The following is a 23,848-nucleotide window of genomic DNA, read 5'->3' as shown; positions in this document are numbered from 1 at the left end:
TAGGCATTTTTTTGTTATTATTGTGATTGGGTAATAGGTTCCAGTGGACCCGCACTGCAGAAAAGCTGGGACTTCATCACTCTTTTTAGCAGAGATTTCTCATCTTTGAATGTCATAATAATACGTACCATTTTAAAAGATCAATATGCAATTTAGTAAAACCTTTCCGATTCTGGACAATAATAAAAGGAATAAGTGGTAAATAAATGGCAGATAAGATTGCTTATGGATTTGTCTTTTAGAGCATATATTAATCTTTTCTGAGTTGATAGGTATTTAAAAATGTTAGTCCAGATAAACATACTGCCAATCCTGCTTTTCATTTTAAATGAATCTCATTTCGTTTGTTTGCATTTCAATTCCCTTGAAGTAGTCACAAATAAAATATGTTATATCATAAGAGTCATAAAATGTAGGTATTGGGATGAAAGAGCATCTTAGCACCTGCATTTTATGGGGATATAAAGGAGATATATAATACAGTTAAAAGAAAGTCTGCTTTGCTTTTGTTTCCACTGAGAAAGAATTTAAAAGTATTTGGTCCACCTAGAAATAAACTTGCAAACTTAAAAAAAAGAGAAAGCACAGAAAGGAAAAGGTAAAGAAAGTTTTGCTTCAATATAGGAATGCATGTATTTGAATGTTAAAAATAAGATGACTTTTTAATTGACGTTATAAAACAAAAACAATTATGAATGTGCATGTCATAACTGCCATTTTCTACTTTCCAGTTAATTTTTGTTTCTAAAACATCAAAGTGCGTTAGATATCTAAAAATAGTCACCACACCCCAAACTCATGCTGTGTATACATGAGTTACAAGTGTACTTGTAAACCCTGCTAGAGAAAATGACAGCTGAGTCCTGGGTATGCTTTGGCTTCCTCCAAGACTGCAAACAAATGCAAATTTGTGGATCAAAGGCAGCAGTAATCAATCCATGCCTGTCACTAAGCAGCAGGGCCATAGAAGTAATGATGAGAGGATGTCTTCCAACAGAGCAAAATTAGACAGCATCACTGGAAGCGCAGAACCCTCTGCCTTGGAAGGGAGTCAGGTTTCAGAATCGAGGGAATACCTGTGAGCTTTCAAAGTGGATGCTTCCCTTTGGGCTTGTGTTTATTTGCACCTTGATTTCAAATGGTTCTGACCTTTGACTCAGTCTTTTCCCAGAGACCAGACGGGTGGAAAGGAGCTGATATTCTGGACGTCCTTTAGTCCCTGGAGCTTAGGTGCTGACAAACATGGCCTCGCACTCTTGCCACAGAGAGCCCCCAGTGTTTTGTCTTGAAATCTACTGGCAGTGCACCTGTCTCAGTCCATTCATTCACTGAGTACTTCCAAACCTGACTCTTAAAAAATGCTCATCACAGGAGTTCTCTGGAAACCTGTTGCTTTTCTTAGGCAAAGCAGAATTCACTTGCTAACAGAATAAATACAAAGACAGCTGGCAAAGCGACTGTATTTGGTCAATGAGATGGCATCTTGGACAACACCTCCATGGAAATCCCTCAAATGCCCCATGTGCCATGGGTAGCAAACTCTCAGGGATCAAATGACATACCAAGGACTTCAGGGCAGGAGGTGCCAAGGGGTGATCTCAATAATTTTTCAGATGAGGCAAATGTCAGGGAATTAAAATCAGCATGCTTCACTTACTGTGTGAAGCATCAGCACTGGAAATCTACATGACAGCCTAGAGGACAGCCATCTCTGCAAATTAAGGAAAACCAACCAGGGGTGAGGAGGATTCCAAAGGATTGCCAGTAACTGAGCAACTACTGTATGCCAAACCATCCCCAATATTCTTTCTTTTTTCCATACTCACAGCCATCCTGCAAATGTAATGCTATTATCAAGCTGAAGTTCAGTGACATATTTTCATTTCAGCTGAAATTAAGTCCTGAAAAAGGATTGCCTGTCCTTTTGGACACACACCTTTGCCCATGCTTCCTTCCAGCTGGGCTAGCACTTGCAAGCATTTGCACTTTCCTAACAGCCACGGTGGGACTCACTTTCCTCTTGGTGTGGGGGGGATAAACAACAAAAAAATGTCTGCACTTCAGGTCACTCTCCTGGAGCACATGATTTTCACACCACTTTGGGACATTGATAATCCTGACGTTCATCTCTTGCTGATGTTCGTATTTGGAGTCTGTCCTAGTTTGTCAGGGCTGTTATTACAAAGTAACACAACCTGGTTGGTTAAAACAACAGGAATTAGTTTTCTCCCAGTTTTGGAGGCAAGAAGTCCAAGACTGATTTCTCTGAAGTCTGTAGCCCTCCGATGATGGTTTGCTGCCAGACCATAATTCGGTCTGTGCGTCTGTCAAACGGTTGTCTGTCTCATTCTGTCTCCTACAGAGTATGTCCGCATGTCCTCTGTTTGCAGGGATGTCAGTCATGTTGGCTCTGAATCCTCACTCAGCACAGCTTCACTTTCAACGATTTTATTTCATATGAGTTCCCGTCTATAAGACAGGGGTTAGGGCTTGAACATATCTTTGTGGGGACATGACTCAATCCGTAACAGGGTCAAAACTGGCCGTGTAACATTTCAATCACTTGATAGCAGTTGACTGAATATCTCCCATCCACTGAGTTATGGCATTTTAAAAAAATGTAAAGAGCTAAATCAACTATTGAAATATTTAGTTATGTGCATCAGTATTGGAGGAAAGAAAAAGTAATTGAGTTTTTTTTAACTTTTTTATTAATTAAAAAAATTAACAAACAAAACATTAAGATATCATTCCACTCTACATATACAATCAGTAATTCTTAATATCATCACATAGTTGCATATTCATCATTTCTTAGAACACTTGCATCGATTTAAAAAAAGAAATAAAAAGACAACAGAAAAAGAAATAAAATAATAACAGAGAAAAAAAAGATTATACATACCCTACCCCTTACCCCTTGATTTCATTTACCACTAGCATTTCAAACTAAATTTATTTTAACATTTGTTCCCCCTGTTATTTATTTTTATTACATATGTTCTACTCTTCTGTTGATATAGTAGCTAAAAGGAGCATCAGACACAAGGTTTTCACATTCACTGAGTCTCATTGTGAAAGCTGTATCGTTGTTCAATCATCATCAAGAAACATGGCTACTGGAACACAGCACTTCATTTTCAGGCAGTTCCCTCCAGCCTCTCCACTACATCTTGAACAACAAGGTGATATCTACTTAATGCATAAGAATAACCTCCAGGATAACCTCTCGGCTCTGTTTGGAATCTCTCAGCCATTGACACTTAAGTCTCATTTTACTCTTCCCCCTTTGGTCAAGATGTTTTTCTCAATCCCTTGATGTTAATTCTCATCTCATTCTAGGGTTTTTCTCAGTCCTTTGATGCTGAGTCTCAGCTCATTCCAGGATCTTTGTCCCACGTTGCCAGGAAGGTCCACACTTCTGGGAGTCATGTCCCACTCAGAGAGGGGGAGGGTGGTGAGACTGCTCATCATGTTGGCTGGAGAGAGAGGCCACATCTGAGCAACAAAAGAGGTTCTCTTGGGGGTGACTCTTAAGCCTAAATTTTAAGTAGACTTGACCTATCTTTTGTGGGGTTAAGTTTCATGTGAACAAACCCCAAGACTGGGGGCTCAGCCTATAGCTTTGGTTGTCCACACTGCTTGTGAGAATATCAAGAATTCAACTTGGGGAAGTTGAATTTCTCCCCACTCTCACCATTCCCCGAAGGGGGCTTGCAAATACTTTTCCAGTCACTGATCAAATCATTCTGGGATTCATTGGGGGATCACTCTGGGCAAACCAACAAAATCTCATGTGCTACCTGAGATTCCAAGTACTTATGACATTCAATCCAACTATCTCCATGAGTTATATTAGGAAATGCTCTAGTCAAAATCTAAATTTTGTAACAAATAAACATTTTTTGCTTTAGTCTCACACATAAGGTGATATTTCAAAGTATTAATTATCATCTATTTTCAGTACCCTGCAGTAATGACATTCCTTTGTTCTTCCTCATGCCAAAACATTTTTAAAATTTTTACATTGTACATTTCACTATTATTATACACTCTAGGCATTCCTAGATTGTACCATCTCAATCTTTAACATCTATCTTTCTTTCTGATTTCACTTATGTCCCCAGCCCTCCTCCCTCTATCATTCTCACATGAAGCTTCATTCAGTGTTTTAACATAATTACATTACAGTTAGGTAGTATTGTGCTGTCCATTTCTGAGTTTTTGTATCCAGTCCTGTTGCACAGTCTGTATCCCCTCAGCTCCAATTACCCACTATCTTACCCTATTTCTATCTCCTGATGGTCTCTGTTACCAACGACATATTCCAAGATTATTCACTAATGTCGGTTCATATCAGTGAGACCATACGGTATTTGTCCTTTAGTTTTTGGCTAGTCTCACTCAGCATAATGTTCTCTAGGTCCATCCATGTTGTTACATACTTCATAAGTTTATTCTGTCTTAGAGCTGCATAATATTCCATTGTATGTATATACCACAGTTTGTTTAGCCACTCGTCTGTTGATGGATATTTTGGCTGTTTCCGTCTCCTTGCAATTATAAATAATGCTGCTATAAACATTGGTGTGCAAATGTCTGTTTGTGTCTTTACCCTTAAGTCCTCTGAGTAGATACCTAGCAATGGTATTGCTGGGTCATATGGCAATTCTATGTTCAGCTTTTTGAGGAACTGCCAAACTACCTTCCACAGTGGTTGCACCATTTGACATTCCCATCAACAGTGAATAAGTGTGTCTCTTTCTCCACATCCTCTCCAGCACTTGTCATTTTCTGTTTTATTGATAATGGCCATTCTGGTGGGTGTGAGATGATATCTCATTGTGGTTTTGATTTGCATTTCTCTAATGGCCAGGGACATTGAGCATCTCTTCATGTGCCTTTTGGTCATTTGTATTTCCTCTTCTGAGAAGTGTCTGTTCAAGTTTTTTTCCTATTTTGTAATTGGATTGGCTGTCTTTTTGTTGTTGAGTTGAACAATCTCTTTGTAAATTCTGGATACTAGACCTTTATCTGATATGTCGTTTCCAAATATTGTCTCCCATTGTGTAGGCTGTCTTTTTACTTTCTTGATGAAGTTCTTTGATGCACAAAAGTGCTTAATTTTGAGGAGCTCCCATTTATTTCTTTCTTTCTTCAGTGCTCTTGCTTTAGGTGTAAGGTCCATAAAGCTGCCTCCAGTTATAAGATTCATAAGATATCTCCCTACATTTTCCTCTAACTATTTTATGATCTTAGACCTAATGTTAGTAATTGAGTTTTAACTTAAGACTCCAAAAGTTAATGTGGAGTTTGATATATTATCAACATTTTTGTTATGCCATTATTAATAATCCCTCAAATTTAGTTAAAATATACTTACATCATGGGACGATGAAGAAATAAATATTAAGAGAGAAGTATAATTGCAAATCTGTATTATGGGAAACGTATTATGTCTATATCTGACATCAGAACTTACCAAGACAGTAGAAATCAGCCAGATTATTTTGCTTGAAATAAGGTGAGAACGTTTATTTTCATTCTGAGAAGAGAGAAGAGATGAGAGGAAATGAGGAAATTAGAAGAAAGACAATTTCCACAGTGAGAGTGTCCAGGGCTCTTTAAATTAGCTATAGTCAAATGCTCAGCTTGAAGTTCCTCCTCTTGCTTTCCAGGCACTGCCTCCAGTTTCTGAAGTGATTACTTTTAATGCATATTAATGAAAGAACTGTATGTCTGTTGGTGTGAATGCAGCACTACGAAGACCCCAGTACTGGAAACAGTGGCTTGGAACTGGGTGAGCATTCAGTGAAAGAGGCTGGATATGTGCTGAGGTCTTCAGACCTCCTGAGGGAGGGTGTACGTAGCTCAGTGGCCAGGAGACCTCCAATGAGTATGTTTAGTACATTGAATATGTACACATGTACAGCTACACACATCTGAATGCATTCATATGTTTATTAAGAGCTAAATATTTCACATGCCTTATTTACTCATCATAGTAAGTCTTGGAAATTCTATTATTATTCTTTTTACACATGGAGAAAGAGAGCTCTGAAAGATTAGATACTGTTTTGCAAATACATATAATTCAACTATGATGGGCTCAAACACAACATTGTCTGATTTCAAAGTGCAGGCTTTTTACCACTCAATGATCTCATTCTCAAATGAATTAATAGCTATAACAATAAATGATAATAAACAAACACTTATAAAACATGATGATCTCCCTCTGTTTTAAGAGCATTAAAATTTCTGAGTGTCAATAATTATGAGATAAAACTAATACCCTTTCTTTACACAAAGCACAAAGAAGTTAAATAACTGTCCCAAGAACACCGTGCTAGTAAGTAAAGGACTCAGGATGAAGATGCAGGCAATGCCGCTGGAGTCCCTGTTCTCAATTTTTGTGCATGACAGGATCTTGTGCATGTCATAGAAAGTACCTGAACGTTATCTAAAAACATATGTGATTTCTTTGGGCATTGGTGGAATCAGGCATCAAGCTAGGGCCTAACTCCACAATCAGTGCTTTTAGTACTAAACTACTGGTTCCCAGACTTTCAGTGTCAAGGATTAGTAAAATAAGATTTGAAAAAAAAATACATGTTCTCTACCATTATGTAAAGAGAAGATCATTAAATTCCAAAATATATGGAAGGACATCTGTTCTAGTTTGCTAGCTGCTAGAAGACAATATACCAAAAACAGAATGGCTTTTAAAAGGGGGAATTTAATAAGTTGCTAGTTTACAGCTCTAAGGCAGAAAAAATGTCCCAATTAAAACAAGTCTATAGAAATGTCCAATCAAAAGCATCCATCCAGGGAAAGATAGCTTGGTTCAAGAAGGCTGATGAAGTTCAGGGTCTCTCTCTCATCTGAGAAGGCACATGGTGAACATAATCATAGTTTCTCTTTTGGCTGGAAGGGCATATGGTGAGCAAGGCATCATCTTCTTGCTTTCTCTCCTGGCTTCCTGTTTCATGAAGCTCCCTGGAAGGCATTATCCTTCTTTATTTCCAAATGTCAGTGGCTTGTGGGCTTTCGCGGCTGTCATTCTTCTCTGGCTCTCTCTGAATCACTCTCATTCTTCAAATGTTTCCTCATTTAGGACTCCGGAAACTTATCAAGACCCACCCAAATGGGTGGAGCCATGTCGTCACCTAATCCAGTTTAACGACCACTCTTGATTAAATCACATCTCCAGGGAGATGATCTAATTGCAGTTTTGAACATACAGTACTGAATAGAGATTAGAAGAAACCGCTGCCTTTACAAAATGGGATTAGGATTAAAACATGGCTTTTCTAGGGTACATACATCATTTCAAACCAGCACAACATCCTATTCTTGTTTTTCTCATCTTATTGCACGCTGGTATTCTTCATCATCATCAACTAGGCTTCACTTAGAAGTAACGGCATCTGCTGATCAGAACGCTCAGCAAGAGAAGAGCTGATGGAATATTAAGGAGTATAAACAGCAGCCTTATCAGGAGATACTGAATCCAATAGGAAAAGTACATGAGGGCAATGCTGGTGAGAAAGACAGAGAAGACTGACTACAAGCAGGGAAGAAATAGAGATCAGGTTGTGGAAGACTGAGAGTCAATGGCCTTAGGTCAGTGGAGCAGGAGGCAAAGCACTTTTCTCACACATGGTCAGGTCATAGTTATAGACTCTTCCAGGGCCTGCATTTTAATTTTCTCCCAATTTAGCCCTTCTCTTCATGTGCTTTAAAGCCAAATGTGGTTAAAAATTCCCAATGCAATCAAACAATGTCTCTCTACATCCCAGACCTTTATCTGTTCCAGTAAAAAAAAAAACAAGTGACAGGGTTGCACACACATTTCCTAACTGAGACCTTTGAAGACGATCAGCAAATCGAAGATTCTTCAGAGAAGACTGCGCACCACCCTGTGGGTTTGGTTATTAGATTAGTGTTGCAAATAGCAAAGTTCGTTAATTAATTTTTAAAGAGTATTTCTGCTGTGCTTTAGGGCTAAGAAAGTTCATTTGACTTAATGTCACATAAGAAAGGGAAGAAAGAGGCTCAATTATGAGGCCTCAATGCCTTTATATTTTTTCTCAAATGCAGGTTTGTTATCAAAATATTTATGTATGGAATTTGGCTCAATATATATTTCCTCTCTGAAACACTAAACTTGAAGGATTTAAAGGACACTTCTATTTAAACAATGTTTGTGAACTGAAAACTTAGTCACATATAAGTACATAATTTGCAATTTTATGAATAGTGATCATAATAGCATCTCTATGTATCTCTTTTATTTGGTGTCTACAATGTGCCAGATGTTTTATCTATCACATAGTAAGTATTATCCACTTTTTGAACAAATGACAGAAATGAAACCCAGAGAGGTGACTGTATCAGTTAGGGTTCTCTGGAGAAACAGAATCAACAGGGAACACTCGCAAATATAAAATTTGTAAAAGTGTCTCACGTGATCGCAGGAACGCAGAGTCCAAAATCCATAGGGCAGGCTGTGAAGCCGACGATTCTGATGGAGGGTCTGGATGAACTCCACAGGAGAGGCTCGCCAGCCAAAACAGAAAGAGAGCTTGTCTCCTCTGAATCCTCCTTAAAAGGCTTCCCATGATTAGGTTGAGCATCACTCATTGCAGAAGACACTCACTCCCCTTGGCTGATTACAAATGGAATCAGCTGTGGATGCAGCTGATGTGATCATGATCTAATTCTATGAAATGTCCTCATTGCAACAGACAGGCCAGCACTTGCCCAACCAGACAAACAGGTACCACCACTTGGCCAAGTTGACACATGAAGTTGACCATGACAGTGATTAACCAATGTCCTTGCTCTTCAAATATATATGGCAGAACAATGACGCAAAATAAGTCATCTTGCTATGCCATTGAGAATATCAGAGCAGGAACTCTGCATTTAACATGAAATAATATACGATTTATATTTTTCTATACTTATACTACAATTAGGGCTGCTATAAAGATAGGATATATATTGTGAGATCTATTATCAATTTGCTGTTCCTTTTAACTAAGAACACTGGTTTAAAAAATTCAGAAAAAATGGCGAATCTCTTCTTGTGGAGTCAAGAGCCTTTTTGGATGATTTCTATTTTTTACATCCTCTAATGTGTCTCTCAGTATTTTTTTACCATAGTATCCCTTCAATCTTTCACCCACCAGGATCAACACCAAATTCTGTGCTAGGATTAAGTCTCTCTTGTTTCAGGGGACTTATAGCTGAGTTCTTAATTGTTTTTTCTTTTATACACATAAGAAGTTTATTCTAATGTATTTAGTAATAGATTTCTATAAGCACACTTCTTCCAATAAGTGCTTTCAAGGCTTGTTGTCTGCTTTTACCCTTAGCACAGGGACAGATTCCATTTTTTCCTTGAAGTTATCCTTGGATTCTTCACCATGATCAACACTATTTTCCACACTATGATGATGAGGTCAAGCAGTTCACCTTTGAAAGTCAAAATCACTTCTTGATTTGGTAAAAAAAGAAAAAAAGAAACTGAGAAATTCCTGATTGACAAATCCCTTGACAGCAAAAATCTCAGGATTTTTATTAAATACCTGCCGGTATTTAATACTTGATGCCTAATACCCTATGAACAATGCATATTTACTGATAGAAGCCCTCTTACTAATCCTGCTGCTCCCTCCTAGCATTTCCCCCTCATTTTTAAAAGTAATTTATTGCGCAACTTAAATTTAACCATTTTAATTGTACAGTTCATCCCTATTAATTATATTTACAATATTGTCCTAACATCACCACCATCCACCACCAAAACTTTTACATCATCAAAACCAGAAACCCCTGATAAGCAATAACTCCCTATTTATCCCTCGCATTGGCCCCTCTTAATTCTAATTTACTTCCTGTCTTTATGAATTTGCTTGTTCATGATATTTCATATAAATAGAGTCAGGCAATGTCTGTCATTTTGTGTCTGACTTATTTCAATTAGCATAAAACGTCTATATCCTATCATGTATTAAACTTTCATTACTTTTTTGGTTGAATATTATTCAATTGTATGTACATACCACTTTTTTTTATACTTTCAGTTGTTAGTGGGCACCTGGGTTGCTTCCACCTTTTGTTTATTGTGAATAATGTTATTGAGAACACATGTGTGCAAATATCTGCTGGAGACGTTACTTTCAATTTTTTGGAGGTATATATCAAGAATTAGATCACATATTAATTCTGTGTTCAACTTTCTGAGGGATTGCCAAACTGTTTTCTACAGCAGCTGCACTATTTTACAATCCCACCAACAAAAAAATGAATGTTCCACATCCTCTCAGCACGTTATTTTTCTTTCAGTGAACAGTAACCATTCTAGTGTGTATGAAATGGTATCTCATTGCTGTTTTGATTTTCTTTTCCCTAATGGCTACTGATATTTGAGGCACTTACTGGCCATTTGTATATCTTTTTTTTAGAGGAATTTCTATTCAAGCCTTGTTCATTTTTTTAAAAATTGGTTATTTATCTTTTTGTTAAATGGGATTGTCAGGTTCCAGTTTAATGTTAGTTTTGTGGCAAAATTTTCCTTAATAACAAACTATGCCTCCTTTCACTTATTTATTAATCTGTTCATCAAAACATCCACCCATCCACGCATCCACCCATCTGTTCCTCCACAATAAGACTTGGCCTAGTATTCATACATGCAGAGTCAGGATAAAAATGGAAACCTCCAATGACATTATTTACAAAACTAAATCTATTTTATGACTAGAACAAATCTTTGTTCCAATGAAAAGTTATATTATAAGGAGCTAAAATATCATATCCTTAAAATTTCACATGCTGCCTTATGATATTTACATTGCTTTAAATGTAATATATTTTGCAGTTGGGTGTTTACATTACTTCCATGATCAATGACTTCCAGTGTTTTGCTCATTGCCTACAATATTTTCCTACCTAGGAAGGCATTAGAGTGCTTATCAATTCATACATATATGTATTTAGTATGGCCTTTACATAAGTAAATGAAATAATAGAATTACTTAACAATCACATGTTGAAATTCTTCTGTGTTTCTGGAACTATCCTAAATTTTAGGAAGAATATGATAATGATATGTCACCCCTGCCATCAATGAATTGATGGCATAGAGATAGACAAGTCAACTGGTGATTAAATTTTTGTTTAGCTCATGCTGTCCTCTGTGCAGTCTAAGGCTCTTTGGGAAGTTCTTCTCCACTATCAGAGGTCAGAGAAAAATTCCCAGGGGAATTTAATTATAAATGAAGAATATGACTTTAAAGTCCTAGAGATTTATGTTTTTGTTCTGACTAAGCTAAATATCTAATCTTAGAACCCTTTGAGTCACAATTTCCTCAACTGCAAACCATTGCATATAACATCTATTTTAAAACAATATCTTAAAGACTACGTGATAAAATAAAAAATAATCTATTTCTTCAACCAACGTTTAAGGAGTCCCCACATATACCAGGTACAGCAGTGAATAAAGTGCCTGCCCTTACACACTAATAGGGAGAAAGACAATAAACCAACTAATACATAGAAATATAATATAATGTTAGGCAACCATGAATGCTGTGGAGAAAATATTGACAAGTAAGAGCTGAAGACCAAAGGGTTCAATTTTAGATATAGTGGACAGGAAAGACCTCAACTGTAAGGTGACATTTGATCATAGATATGAATAAGGATAAGCCATATAAGACATAAGAATAACTAAATCTATATGTGTAAGGCATACGGGGATTGCATTATTCCAGGCAAGTGGTAACCTGTCAAGTCTTTTAAAGTAACATAGAGTCCCATGAACCTATAAAGCAAGAGAGAGTGAAAGAAGGAAAATGAAGAGGTGAAGGTAAGCACACCTCACCCATGGCCTTCCAGTGCAGCCAGTGAAGTTTACTTTAAATATGATGAAAACTATTTGTGTGTTTTGAACATGGAAGTGACATGATCTGACCCACAGATTTCTCTGGCTTTTACAAGGAATATGACTTGTGAGAAAGAAAAGTGAAACAGGAAGCTGGATTAGGAAATTTGATGGTTCATTTCCTGGGTCAATTTCTCTACGTTACGGTGTCCAATCATTTCATCAAACAAGCAATACCTGCTTATTACTTTAAAGGTATTTTGGAGCTGGATTTGCATCAAAAACCAGTTGACAGAATCTACAGTAATTACATCTACTACAATCAATGAAGGAGATTGCTCTCAACAATTTGGGGAGCCACCTCATCTATTCTTAAAGTCTTAAAGACATCACCAAGGATTTCAGAAGTCAAAAATAAAAACTTCTGTAAACCAGCTTCTCCTGGTGAATTCATCTTTCTCTTCATTGGAATTTCCAGCTTGCAGCCTGCCCTATGGAGTTTGAATTTGCCAATCTCTGTGGTCATGTGAACCAATTTTATAATTACTTGTGTTTGTATTTGTGTGTGTGTATGTGTGTGAGTTTTGTTTCTCTGGAGAACCTTAACTAATACAGAAGCCATGCACTTGGACTAGGTGAGAGTTGATAATGACTTGTACAAATAGGAAGTGACAGGAAGTATACAGTTCATGGTATGTTTGAAGGTGGTATTAATAAGATATGATGATAGGTTGGATTTGGTTTATAAGTAATAGTGTGTGAGGACATGTTTAATAACCAACTCTCTAGAAATGACAAAGTCTGGATTTGTGGCATTTGCCAGTCTCATTGGTGTACCTACTCTCAAACTGGCTGATTTCAAAGCTATCTGCATGATGGAACACACAGTGAATGTGCATAGTTCACTGTCATCATCCAGTGACAGCCAGAGACACACCACTTGTGGTAGGTGGCCTTGAACATGGCCATCAGTGTCCTCCATCTCACATATTCATATACTGGTGTTTTCCCCTCCACTTACTTATATGAATAGGATGTGGCAAAAGTGATGAGATGTCACTTGATATTAGATGACTTAAAGAGCATGACTTCCTTCTGGGGCACCAACTCTTGCTTTCTCACTGGGCCCCCTTTGACACGCTAGTTTTCCCTCTCTTTCTCTTGGGTCACACACACATATGGGGAAAGCATACTACCGCATTTTGGGTGGCCCCATAGAGGGACTCATGGCACCAGGTGAGGATCTGCAGTTTCCAATCCAATGAGCAGAGTAGAGGCCAGACACAATGTATAAATGAGAGAACTTGGAGGAAAATTATTCAAGTCTGGAGATGATTGTAGCCCTGGCTGCAAGCTTCAATGCAGTCTCTTGAGAGATCTTGAACGAGAAGCCCCAGTCAAGCTATGCCGTGATTCCTGACCCATAGAAAATGAAATAATATAAATACATATTTGTTGTTTTAAGCTGCTAAATTTGGAACATTTGTTATGCAGCAATGCATTAATAATATAACACTGTTTGTAAAGAAAGATAGAAGTAAAGAGGAATCTTAAGTTTTGGTATCTGGTTACCTGGGTGAGGGTGGTGCTACTTAGTGAGTTGGGGAAGATGTGGGGAAAAAATCAGGTTTAGGGATAGAAATCAAAGGTTTGGTAATGATCATGACTAGCTTGAGATATCAGTGAAGGATCTCAGTGCAAATGTCAATTAGATAGTTGTCTATGTTGTAGACATTCAGGAAAGATACAAATTTGGGGGTATCAGCTGGGCTGTAAATCTATGGAGCATTGATAGCAGTTGTAAATCTATGGAGAGTTGAAAGTTAAAATAAATTAAGAAGAGAATATTAGAAGACCCAGCCAGTTGAGAGAAGAGGAAAACAATGAAATGCAGAAATCAAAGGGACTGTTTCAAGGAATAGTGTAAACTACTGAAGCAAATACAGGTTTTCAGGTATATTGAGAAAAGCACAAATATTCACTATTAGAGTAACCATCAATGACATAATTAGTGACTCTAACAAGAGTGTTCTTAAAATAGAGGTAGAAAAAAATCTAAGAGAAAATTGGAGGTGAATAAGTGGAGGTTATGAATACAAGCTAATTTTTTAGACAATGTTTCCCATATGATATAAACAGAATGTCTGTATACAGGGATGAGGACAGAACATCTGTTTTCATGGGAATCAAGAAGGTAGGGAATGAATGGAAATATGAAAAGATTTAGCTGTGCAGGGGTAATGTTATTTTCTGATTGCCTTTCTTTTTGCCATGAAACAAGACAAATACTAGAAGCTAAGAATGAGAGAGAGTAAGGATGATAGAAATTTTGAAGAGTTTGTATATAAGTATAAAATAGTGGGAGTGTTATGACAAGAGAAATACGTTAGGACTATTGGGTAGATGATAAACTTTCACTTGAGGTTCCTCATCAAGCATTTTAAGTGTGAGTAGTCAGCATTTTTTGTTTGTTTGTTTTATTTCAGTTTCACCAGATATGATAAGTTACCCAGATGAAGAAGTAGAGGAGATAGAAAGTGGATTTAACTAGTTCTTGTTTTTCTAAGATAATTCAATAAAAGGAAAGATTATTAGAATGTGGGGATAGAGACTAATCTAGAAGCTCTGGCAAGGAAGATCCTGCTTCCAGGACAAGCAGAGAACAGCATGCTGCCAAAAAAGAAAGAGAAAATATGCCTTTTTTGAGGTGAAAACAACATCCTGAGAGTCAGCTCAGATGATGTTTGAGCAAAAGGTGAAGGGAATAGTCAGAGAAGCGGCTGAAAAAACAGAGGGTATTTCTGACATCAGACTGAATTCTGGAATGCACAGTAGAGGAATTTAGAGAAATTGGGGTGAAGCAGACTGAGTCCCTGGGTAGGTGATGAAAAAGAACCTTGACTTTACTGTGTTGCCTGAAAAAATGGAAATGAAGGACCAGAGAGGATTTGTTGTAAGGGTGTATTTGTGTATGTGTGTAGGTGTTAGGTGAGTATGTGTGTGTGTGTGTGTTGTGAGGTGGGGTGAAAGATCTGTTTTATGTTTGGCTTCCTTCTAGAGATGTCTTGAAAGTGGGAGGTAGTGAATGGGCATACGGTAACCCCAGCAGAGGAATGGAGGTTTCTGTGTGCCCCCTTCAAACTTTATAGTGGTGGTTTCAAGGGCACCTTATATAAGACTGATTAACATAGTGAGTTAAGTTCCTCATAAATAGTGCCAACATGAAGGATTTGCGTGGGGCACACCCTGATCATTGAAAGAATCCTGCTTCATTCCCGATGAAGGAAAGACTTAAAAAAGCACTGCCATTTATTTTAATTCAGATAATGAAGGTCTCAGACATTGACCTTCAGCAAACAATGTTTGTGGGATATTAGGAAGTTGTGGGGCATCCTCAAATGGCTTTTTTTCACATTAGGCTTTCATTGAAGTTAAAAAAAAAAAAAAGGAAATGTTATCAAGTTTCCATCAGCTCATTAATATTCTTTTAATCTTCCATTTTAGGCCAGTTTAATTTAGTTGATGTGTCTCATTTACATAGAGACAACATTCTTAATTGATTTAATCCCAGCTTCTGTCTTTCTAGCAAGACTTTTACTATATGTTGATTTTCATTAATAAATGCAGGCATCAGATTTCAGCTTTGCTAGTCCAAGGGTCTCTTTATGGGTGGCCTTTCCTTTTGCACCAGATTTGAACAATGTTCTCTCTGTGGCTGACTGATTGGCAGACTAACCTGAATTCATACATTAATTTATTCAAAACATTTATTGACTATGTACTAGGCCTCAAGCAATGTACTAGGTTAATTTTTTTTGGGGGGGAATGAAAAGAAATAAATAATAGCAAGGGAAAGGGTACCTCCTTTTAGTAAATAATGAGGGAAGAAATCTCTTAGGAAATGACATTGAGGCTGAGACCTCAAGAATAAAAGCAATACTTTGTAGAAAGAGTAGAATGCAGAGCTTCCTAAGAGGAAGGAAAAACTGTACCAAATGCATTTATCTGATAAGAGCTTTACTTGGATAGAGCTTGGTGGACCATGGAGATAATGGCCTGGGAAGCATAAAACATCAGCATGAAGAACTTTGAGACCACCAGGATGAGTGCGCATTTCATTCAATGCACGATGGAAATAAATGGAAAGGTTTTAGACAGGAAAATAACATGTTCCTATTTATATATCACAAATAATATTCAGTGTGGCAGATTTGAGTTGCGTACCCCAGAAGAAAACATCTTCATATTTTTCATTTTTAAACAGTTTTATTCACACATCATACAATCCAATCTAAGTAAAAAAAGAAATCAATGGTTCCCCATAAAATTACATAACCACGCCTTCACCACCACAATCTATATGATAATATTTACATTTCTTCCTCAAAGAGTCCTATACCATTTACTTATGTCTCCCACTCATTGATATTTAGCTTTGGCGTATTGCCTTTGTTACATCCAATGGAAGCATATTACAATAAAAACATGTTCTTAATCTTAATCTATTCCTGTGAATGTAAACCTGTTGTAACTAGGACTTTTCGCAGATGCTATTTTAAGTTAGGATGTGTCCAACTGCATCAGAATGAGTCTGCATCCTATTAATGGAGACCCTATAAAGAAACCCAAAGTCAGAAGTGAGAGAAACACCAGAGTAGTCAGATGACGGAAGTCAGCTGAATCCAGAACAACTGAAAAGAGAGAACAAACATACTTTTCTTATGAGGAGTTAGTAGTATGATTAAAACCTATCCTGATTCAGTAATATCGTATTTAAGTGAACTGTTCAGTTCGAGCAAGTTTATAGTCATTTAACCATTACCATAGTCAAGATATAAAACATTCTCATCACACCAAAAAACTCTCTGATGCCCCTTCTTAACTAATCTCTTCCTCCATCAGAAGCCTCTGGCAATCTTATTTCTGTCCCTATTGTTTTGCCCTTTCCAAAATGCGGTATAAATTGAATCATGTAATACATAGCCTTTCATATCTGACTTCTTTCATTTAGATTAAGACTTTTGAGCCCATCCCTATTGTTGCATGTATCATTAGCTCATTCACTTTTTTTTTATTTACTATAGCACTTATATATAGTGTTTTTGGTTACTATAGCACGACATTTAGTATTCTCTAAATATTGCAATTTAGTTTGTGTTGATACCAACTTGATTTCATTGCCATATATTATTTTCCTATATCTTTCCTGTCTACTTTTTATATTATCATTTTCACAAATTATATTGTTATCCAGTATACATCAAGTAACAGAGGTTTATGCTTTTTTTTTATGTATTTGAATAGTAAGACGCAAAATCCATAGCAGACAGCAGTATAAAGAAAAATGCAATAATACTGACATTTATATTTACACATAAAATGACCTGAACCATACATCTTTATTTCTTCATTAACTTTGAATTACTGAAAATGTTCTTTCATTTCAATATTTCCTATCAATTATAGGATGAATTTTTCAAATAGTATGATCTAATTTATAGATACTCTAGATAATAGATCTCCATTCCATATAAATCTATCATGTTAAGTCTGATGAATAAACTTTTAAAATTTTTTCCAGAATCCCACTTCAAGTGAACACCATGTCACTATTAGGAGGAGGTTTTGTGCATGTAGGCAAAAGGAAAGGGAAACAGGTTGTGATGGCTTATACAAAAGAGGGGGCTGTAGAGTTTCTGCATTTTGGAGATTTCAGGGACATAGTGAATTCAGTGGTCTCATTGTTCTATTTTCAAGAGTGCAATAAAATATTTGGAACACTGCCATTCTTTATGTACCCTTACATTTTTTCAATGGAATAAAGGAAGCAATTTAAAAGCAGCAAGGAAACCTACAAAGCTATTAAAGAATAGGAAATATTGATCAAGTGAGATTCACAAGGAATTTGGTGGGGTTAAAGTCCAAAATCAACCTGATACAGGTTCTCTTCTCTTGACCAATTAAATAAAATTTACATGCAACCTATTAGGATTTACAATATCATGTGCAACTGCTATGGTCCTATAAGTGCTGCACTGGAGAACAAGCACTTATGCCTCAGGAACATTAGCATTTACCATAGTACTTTTGGATTTAACCATCTGATGCCACTTCCAGGTCATCAGTAGATATATTACACTCTGTGGAGAAGGTACAGTTAATGCCATATGTAGCATTTGATAAAACTCACCATAAATTAGGAGCCTTATCCTACATGTGAAACCCTGATTGTATTTTGATTTTCTTTTCTATTGGATTGACTTAATGATAAAGTGGATGGTCATTCCTTCTGTGGAGGCTCTGTTTGAGTTCCTCTGATGCTGGAAGATGATACCACAAACCTTTGTTTCTTAAATGTAAGATGCAAGAATTGGCTTGACTGGTTTCATAGAACTTTATGTAGAGAAGGAGACACAGAGGAGAGTTAAGACAAAGTGGAGCAAGTAATTTAAGACTTTTAGGGATACTGAAACTATCAGGGGCAATTTGCACAAGAAACCCTCACTTTCAAGTATCCAAAACAAGGCAATTGATAACAAAAACCTAATTTCACTTCATGTTCCTTGTTTAAGGCTGTGTCCTATTCTGGGAGGAAAGAGAGGTAGCAGAGGTGCACGGGATGGGTAATGACTGCAGAGATGAACAAATGGTTAGGGGTATTGCTTATTGGTCATTGAGCTGCTTCATCACCACTTTAAGAAGAAGGAACCTGAGATACTTTTTGTTCTTTTCTGTGCAGAATATTTTTTCTTTACTTGTGACACAGACAATGCAAAAATTAATACCCAACAAAACCTGATGAGAGGTCCAAGGAAATAATGACATGCACAAGACATGTACGTTATACACAGCATGAGCCATAGAGAACCCATAAATCCCAGAACTTGAAGGTGCAACAGAGGGGCCCAGTACAACAGATGATGATACCACCATAAGAGAAAGAGTACAGGACAAATGGAGTCTGGAACTAACAGGAACTAGAGGGCCTGCATGGAATCCAGCATAGTGATTAGAACACTGAAACACTTTTGTTCCTAACTCAGCTATACTTGTCCATCTGAAGCTGTCCTGTCCTGGAACTTCCTCATTAGGCTAAGCAATCCATTCAGACCCTTAAGGATACAACTTAGGCTGTGTTTTAATTTCCTAGGCTTCTAAAGCAATACCATGAAGCACTTAGGCTTAAATATTTAATCATGGGAATTTATTAGCTTATGATTTTGAGGCTAGGAAAATGTACAAATTAAGGCATGATCAAGGAGATGCTTTCTCCCCAAGACTGTGGTGCTTTGGGACTGGCTGATTTTGACCCTTGGTCCTTAGCTTGTCAGGTAGCAAAGCTCATGGTGGCATTTCATGGCCTCTTCCTTCTCTTCTCAGTTACATCTCAGATTCTTACTTCTTGCAAAATCTTATCTCCAATGCACATTTAAAGCCTAATTTGTAGAGCAGGTGACAATTCTCATTTACTTGACATAAACTGAATATTTAAGAGAATATTTAGTTATGTATATATACAGATGTGTGTATATACATATATATATATATATATATGTATATATACACACACACACACACACATATATGTATATATTTGTTTTGAACTGCTCCCAGGGATATTAAATTTTTTAGATTTAACATGACATAGAAGCTAACAAGTTCACCTGAATAATTTGATGGATCCTAGTAAAATACAGAATAGTTCTTGGCCAAAGACAAAGGATATTATTACTAATAGCACAACAGTCAACAAGAATTAAATATCTGTATAAGTTTCCCTTAGCTTCCATGTCATGTGAAATCTTTCAGGAATTTGGCACATTTAGTGATTTTAATTCAGAGTCCAGTAACCTTGAGCACTGAAAACTCTAATCTCTTTTTTATTATTAATTAAAAAAAATAACTAACACAACATTTAGAAGTCATTCCATTCTGCATATACAATCAGCAATTCTTAATATCATCACATAGATGCATATTCATCATTTCTTAGTACATTTGTATCGATTCAGAAAAAGAAATAGAAAGACAACAGAAAAAGAAATAAAACGATAATAGAGAGAAAAAAAAACTATACTTCAGATGCAGCTTCATTCATTGTTTTAACATAATTACATTACAATTAGGTAGTATTGTGCTGTCCATTTCTGAGTTTTTATATCCAGTCCTGTTGCACAGTCTGTATCCCTTCAGCTCCAATTACCCATTATCTTACCCTGTTTCTAACTCTTGATGGTCTCTGTTACCAATGACATATTCCAAGTTTATTCTCGAATGTCGGTTCACATCAGTGGGACCATACAGTATTTGTCCTTTAGTTTTTGGCTAGTCTCACTCAGCATAATGTTCTCTAGGTCCATCCATGTTATTACATGCTTCATAAGTTTATCTTGTCTTAAAGCTGCACAGTATTCCATCATATGTATATACCACAGTTTGTTTAGCCACTCTTCTGTTGACGGACATTTTGGCTGTTTCCATCTCTTTGCAATTGCAAATAATGCCGCTATAAACATTGGTGTGCAAATGTCTGTTTGTGTCTTTGCCCTTAAGTCCTTTGAGTATATTCCCAGCAATGGTATCGCTGGGTCGTATGGCAATTCTATATTCAGCTTTTTGAGGAACTGCCAAACTGCCTTCCACAGTGGTTGCACCATTTGACATTCCCACCAACAGTGGATAAGTGTGCCTCTTTCTCCACATCCTCTCCAGCACTCATTCACTTTTATTGCTGTGGAGTATTAGATTGTAAGGATATCCTACAATTTCATTCACCAGTTGATGGACATTTAGATTGTTTCAAATTTTGAGTTATTTTGGAAAAAATCTGCTTTCAATATCTATGTACAAGTCTTTGGGGAGATAAATGTTTTAACTTCTACCTGATAAATTTATAGAAGTGGGAATGCTGAGTGCTATGGTGTGTGTATATTGAACTTTATGAGAAACTGTCAAATTGTTTACCAGTGAGGTTGTACCATTTGCACATTTCTACCAACAATAAAGGAGTGTCCCAGTCATTGACATCCTCATTAGTATTTAGCATCATCTTTTTAAAATTTTAGTGAGTCGAATTGGCTTGTAGTTGTAGCTCATTGACCCTTTTAAGATGTAAATCAACTCAATTTGTAATTCTACCAAGATAAATTGCTGTCTTAGTCAAACCAGGGGACACATTCTTCTTCCATTCTATTCATTTTAAGTTCTGCTCATTCAGTGAACAGCTCCTTCTAAGAGTTCTTAAGGAGCTCACATTCTATGAAAACAGAATGGAACAACTGCTTGAAGGAGAAGAACCAGAGGTATGTACGGGTTCATTGCATGCATTTATGATGCAAGGTTTGCACAAAAGAGGTTTGCCTAATTTAGCATAAACTACAGCTTAAAAGATGAGAGGAAATTTGCCAGTAATATAGGAAGATGAAGGCATTTCAGGCATATGGGTAACATAAAAATGCCCAGAAGCATAAGCCTTTTTAAAGGCTGCACATAATTAAGATAAGAGCTGAGTAGTACTGATTTTGCCAAGTAGTGACTTGATTCTCCTTATATAAAATGTGGGTATCAGGAACAGCCGGGCATTTCTTAAGAATAGGAATAATCAGGACAGAGTGTCCCGATATATAAGTCCATTTTCATATTCCAAAGACTCTCTCCCTTAAAGAACAGCTTCATAATTTTCACAGTGACAACAGTCACTAGTTGAAAGAATCTAGAATTATTTAACTTCTACTTAACTTTCCAAGATTTAAAATATGACACACTTTATCTATAGTGAGAACAGAGTCCTATATCCCAAAACTAACCTACACCATATTCAACTCCCTACCTTGACTGGTCTGCTCTGACTGGTTTCCTATCACTTTCCACACATGTTAACTTGCTTTAAGTTGACTTGAAAGTTCCAATCAATACTGAGCCCTTCTGTGCTTGGTGATATACAACTTAGTTCTTTATGACCTATTTTAAATCTGTTATTGAATGCAATGTATAAATTAGGTGTTCATTGTTCTTCACTGATACCTCTAAGTCTTATCTTTGAACTATAAAGTTGATATTATAGTGGAGCAAAGACACTTTTAAAGTTGGAAGAATTAGTTTAAATTCCTAAATTTCTACCTTGCTTGTAATTTAATTTGGTAAGATTGTTTCTCAAAACCAGAAACAAGGCTCTGCAAAAGTTTCCAGGAATGTTATGTGGAAATGAATAAACCAGGATCAAGGCTCCAAATTTTCAGGAAGTAGGTTTTATTAGTCTATGGCCATAAGGCTCAGCTGAGTAGTCTCTCAAAGTCTGAGCCCCAAACAGGGCTGACACAAGATTTTATAGGCAATATGGCTCGTTTGGGGCAAGGTTTTCCTAATATGGTAATGATGCTCAAGGGAGATGATTGGCTGTGTGCTGATGAGGAAGGGTTGCAAAGTTGAATTTACAGAAGTGGATGAGTGTTCAAAGGGGAAGCATTTACAGGGACTTTTCTTATCCTCCCTATGTACAGTTTTGACCATTCTTGGGGCCTGGGAGACTTTTCAAAGAGGAAATGGCTTGAGCAAACAAGGGCCTGCCTGTGGCAACAGGAAGTGGCTTGGACAAACAGGGGTTGCTTGCTACATTCCACCCCTTTTATGCTTGTCTACACCAGCGGATGGTTGCATCACTTATACCTCATCTTCTTCTTGTTGTAGTGTTGGTACTGGTGTTTCCATACAGCCAGGACCTCTGTCATCTTTTGTCTTTCCATTAGGGTCTCAACGGAATGTCGTAAATTGCCTATCAGAAGTGGTGGGAAGCATGGTGATAGTCCACCATGGTGTTTTGTTTTGTTTTGTTCCACATGGGCAAGCACAAGGAATTGAACCTGGGTCTCCAGCATGTCATGTGAGAACTCTGCCTGCTGTGCCACCGTGGCCCCCCCTGAGCCACTGTGGCCTGCCCTACCATGGTGGTTTTTACCCCTTCCCCAGAATAGTTTGGAGACATGCCTGGCATGCATCGCTCCCCCCCACCCCACAAAGGACCACAGGGACAATGAACACACTTATGAGGGTGAGGAACATGACGGCAGTTACAGAGTACCTTTGTAGAAAGGATCCCACCAGATTAAAGTGAAACTGGTTTCAGAGAAGAATTCCAAGTGTCCTGCTTCTAGGAGGGCTAAAACTGCTAAATGAAGAACAAATGCAAAGAGCAAGAAAAAGACAATAAATCCACAGATTCAACAGGCTGGGATGTCCATGTGCTGATTCCTCAATCTTGAGCCATGCATAGATCAGTTAGCTTCCGGGATGACCGAAGCAAGGTTTGGAGGTCTCCTCAGGCTTCGACCATGTGTTGACCAGCTGCTTCTGGTGAGCTAGAGCAGGGCAACCCCAATCTTTCAGGCCTCAGTCATGGGCTGGTCAGCTGATCTCGGCTGCAATGGAGAAGGGTGTAGTAGCCTCAAGAGAAAGATGTGATCATTCAGGATCAAGGGCGCACTCCCAGGTGTCATCTGCAGTGGGCTTTTTTCCCCGAGAGTGATGAACCCAGGAGAGGATCTCAGCAATTCTGACAGTTTTGGGGGTTGCTAAAACAACATGGTGAGGGCCTCTCCACTGAGGCTGGAGGGAGTCTTTTTTCCAGTCCTTAACCCATACCAGGTCCCTGGTTCAAATGTATAGAGGAGTAAATGCTGAAAGGTTCAGGCATGCATCTAACGCTTTCTCTTTCAATTCACTTAGAACCCATCCCAACTGAACCAAGTGCTGGGTTAGGCTTAAGTTCCCAATTTCTCTGAGGTTTCCTATAAGACTCTGGTAAGCGGTGGCAGCCTTTCATACACTCGTTCAAAGGGGGAGAAACCTATTTTCTTTATTGGGCCAGATCTAATTCTAAACAGAGCTATAGGGAGGGCCTAGACCCAGGTCAATTTTGTTTCCTGGCAGGTTTTCTTCAATTGTCCCTCTACC

At 37.5% G+C, this 23,848-nt stretch overlaps 1 long non-coding RNA gene across 2 annotated transcripts in view; it reads right to left on the bottom strand.

Annotated features, from left to right (window-relative positions):
• The window catches only part of LOC143676214 (uncharacterized), a 157,856-nt gene that overhangs the window by 9,211 nt on the left and 124,797 nt on the right, over nt 1-23,848 (bottom strand). Inside the window, exon 6 of one of the 2 annotated variants that reach the window (XR_013171917.1) lies at nt 22,925-23,313. The exons of the other annotated variant lie outside the window; for it this stretch is intronic. This is a non-coding gene — a long non-coding RNA (uncharacterized LOC143676214). Of the gene's footprint in view, nt 1-22,924; nt 23,314-23,848 lie in introns of those variants that run through there. 2 annotated transcript variants of the gene reach the window in all.

The sequence above is a fragment of the Tamandua tetradactyla genome, chromosome 3, assembly GCF_023851605.1.
Source record: "Tamandua tetradactyla isolate mTamTet1 chromosome 3, mTamTet1.pri, whole genome shotgun sequence".
Classification (NCBI taxonomy): Eukaryota; Metazoa; Chordata; class Mammalia; order Pilosa; family Myrmecophagidae; genus Tamandua; species Tamandua tetradactyla.
Note: the sequence above shows the minus strand (reverse complement) of the source record. Positions and strands in the feature narration are given on the sequence as shown.